At 30.7% G+C, this 3,676-nt stretch overlaps 1 protein-coding gene across 1 annotated transcript in view; it reads left to right on the forward strand.

Annotated features, from left to right (window-relative positions):
• LOC124418986 (pickpocket protein 28) overlaps nt 1-3,676 on the forward strand; it is a 76,059-nt gene that overhangs the window by 1,430 nt on the left and 70,953 nt on the right. The window lies entirely within an intron of this gene.

Here is a 3,676-nt window from a genome sequence, read left to right on the forward strand (position 1 = left end):
TTCTAGTTCAGTTCTAGTTCAGTTCTAGTTCAGTTCTAGTTAAGTTCTAGTTCAGTTCTAGTTCAGTTCTAGTTCAGTTCTAGTTCAGTTCTAGTTCAGTTCTAGTTATATAAAAGGTATTTATGTTGAATTTCATAAAGATATTAATGTAATTAAGAGCATATTATAATTAAAGTCATTCGTCGAAGGGGGGTTTGCATGGGAATTAGGGTTCTCATTGGTTATTGAGATAACGAATAATGAAGGAAATTAATCACTCACCTTTTCAGCACTTTACTTGTTGTAAACAATTTCATTTTACATATATACAAATATATGTACAGATGTATATGTGATTTATTATAACAACATTTTATTTCTCCTTTCTTAAAGCTTTTTTTTAACGATATGAACTTTATTTCCTCTTTATATTTTTCTGTTGCACTTAAAAGCTTATTTAAAACTATTTTGCCTCATTTTTTTTCATTAAAAGCTTTTGCTTAAACCTTTTCTTTATTTTTATTTCTTTTTCGCAATTCCCCTTACCAAGCGACCAACAAAACAACCAACACACTCACACACGCAAACACCATATAAACTAACGAATGGCCAAACTAAAGCAACACACCGACCGGCACAAAATTGAAATTTTATTAAACAAAATTTAACTAATTTGCTTTCAATTTTTTAACGATATTTTCACACACGAATATCAAACAACATTTAAACTAAATAATTATGTAAAAATATTTGCAATTTATTAACTTTTAATACGATTTATTAATTAAATAAACGAACGCGAATCACCAAACAACCGAACACTTCACAATTGTCGAAAAAACTAAAAGCAAATGCAAGTGGCAGTTGTTGTCATTAGAAATCAAATGCATAAAGTAATGTGTGTTTGTTGTTATTTTCGAAGGGGGAGTAAGTGGGATAACAATAAAGTGCGTGAGTGGATTAAGAGGAGAGAGTTTCAAAAGTGTACAGTGAGAAGTGGTATATTGAGCAGCAAAGCTTTAACTTTTTTTTGGATTTTTTGTTGGGAATGGCTGATATTTAACCAAAATTCAAGGAAAAATGTTTTATATGTATAAATAAAAAAAGTTTGTAGTTTTTGCGAAGGAAATGATATACATAGTGCAAATATGAAACAAAAACTTATTAAAATGACGAAAGCAGTAAATTAAAATTTTTATGGAAAAGGTTATTTCTAGTTCAGTCATTTTTCTAAGTATTTCAGTTCTAGTTATACCCTTCACCTTCGTGAGAAGGGTATATATAAGTTTGTCATTCCGTTTGTAATTTTTATAATATAATTTACCCTATAATGTATATATCCTTATAGATAGCGGAGTCGATTTAGCCATGTCCGTCTGTCCGTCTGTCTGTCTGTCTATCCGTCTGTCTGTGTGTATGTTGAAATCAGTTCTCAGAAGACCCCAGATATCTCCGAGATCCCAATTTTCAATAATGCTATTGGAAATACGATCGAATAGAACGCTATTTAAAATCCGTTCAATCGATCCATAAATAACGAAGATATGAGTAAAAATCCGAGACCACTTCTGAATATTTCATGAAAAATTTGCATTTTTCGTGCATGCTTGTTTATAAACACAAATCAAAGAATGAACATGACGTTACGTTGTTATTGGCTAGAAACATGAAATTAAATACGTACACCCCGGATTAGACGAGAACACATTAAAGGGATTTTTTTGGTACCTTTTCGTTCTACATAAGGTACTTTTTTGAATTTTCTATAATATTGAACCTAAAAACATGAAATTTAGAATGTAGGACCTTGACTAGGTAAGAACCTATAAAAAGGGATTTTTTGGTACCTTTTCGTTCTACAAAAGGTACTTTTTAAATTTTTTATAATATTGAATCTAGAAACATTATGTAGAGCCTGGATTAAGTGGGAACCCATAAAAGGGAAGTTTTTGGTACTTTTTCGTTCTCCAAAAGGAACTTTTTAAAATTTCTATAATATTGAACCTAGATATAGGAAGTTAAGCATGTAGAGCACGGATCTAGCCCGGATCTAGTTCAGTTCTAGTTCAGTTCTAGTTCTAGTTCAGTTCTAGTGTTAACCAAATGATACCAATACAATTCAACACATATGTATGTATGTATGTATGTATGTATGTATGTATGTATGTATGTATGTATGTATGTATGTATGTATGTATGTATGTATGTGTTCTTTGGAAACTGGAATTTTATGATGATCAGGACATTATTGACATTACTTTCCATAATATTTTAATAAATTATGTAGAAATTTGGAGAAATGTTTAAAACCTAAATCAAATATACATTTGTTGATGACAATCACTTAAGTAAATGTCTCCAGGTTACTTAATCATGAATGTATGTATGCCTTCATAAAGGCTTAACCTTTTTCTTTTTAAATACGCGCTTAAAGGTACGAATAACCGGGTTTTTAATATTGTGAAGGTGTTTGTTAAATTTCAAAAACAGACATTTGTCTGTCACTTCCTTGATATTTCTATTTTCGTTAATATTATCTCACTGTATTTTGTATAATTAAAAATAATGAGGAAAATCAATTACTCACCTATTCAACACGTGTTTCCTTTTTGTAAAAAATTTCATTTTAAATGCACGCACATACATACATGTGTGAATTATTTTAACAACTTTTTTTCTCTTTTTTAAAGCTTTAAAAATACGAACTTTATTTCCTCTTTATAGCTTTTTTAACTCTATATTGCCTCTCTTATTTTTCTCACTAAAAGCTTTTCTTTACTTTCATTCTTTTCTTTATTTTTCGCAATTCCCCTCAACAAGTGGCCAACAAACCACACACACTCGCACACACACACAAACACCTTATAAACTAACGAATGGCCAAACTAAAGCAACACACCGACCGGCACAAAATTGAAATTTTATTCAACAAAATTTAACTTATTTACTTGCAACTTTTTAACGATATTTTTATACACGAATATTAAACAACATTTAAACTAAATAATTATGTAAAAATATTTGCAATTTATTAACTTTTAATACGATTTATTAATTAAATAAACGAACACGAATCACCGAACACTTCAGAATTCTCGAAAAAACTAAAAGCAAATGCAAGCAACAGTTGTTGTCATTAGAAATCAAATGCATAACGTCGTATGTGTTTGTTGTTATTTTCGAAGAGGGAGTAAGTGGGATAACGATAAAGTGCGTGAGTGGATTAAAAGGAAAGAGATTAAAGAGTAAAAAGTATGGGTTGGTATGGGGAGTAGTAAGAATGCTTTATACATAGAGGTGGAAGTGCACAACACACGTTGTATGCTTCAACGCGTTATAGGCTGGTGGTATAAGTTAAAATAGTTATTTTCATTGCCAGTTCTAGTTCAATGCTAGTTCAGTTCTAGTTCTAGTTCAGTTCTAGTTCAGTTCTAGTTCAGTTCTAGTTCAGTTCTAGTTCAGTTCTAGTTCAGTTCTAGTTCAGTTCTAGTTCAGTTCTAGTTCAGTTTTAGTTCAGTTCTAGTTCAGTTCTACTTCAGTTCTAGTTCAGTTCTAGTTCAGTTCTAGTTCAGTTCTAGTTGAGTTCTAATTCAGTTCTAGTTCAGTTCCAGTTCAGTTCTAGTTCTAGTTCAGTTCTAGTTCAGTTCTAGTTCAGTTCTAGTTCAGTTCTAGTTCAGTTCTAGTTCAGTTCTAGTTC

This window comes from Lucilia cuprina, chromosome 3, assembly GCF_022045245.1.
Source record: "Lucilia cuprina isolate Lc7/37 chromosome 3, ASM2204524v1, whole genome shotgun sequence".
Lineage (NCBI taxonomy): Eukaryota > Metazoa > Arthropoda > Insecta > Diptera > Calliphoridae > Lucilia > Lucilia cuprina.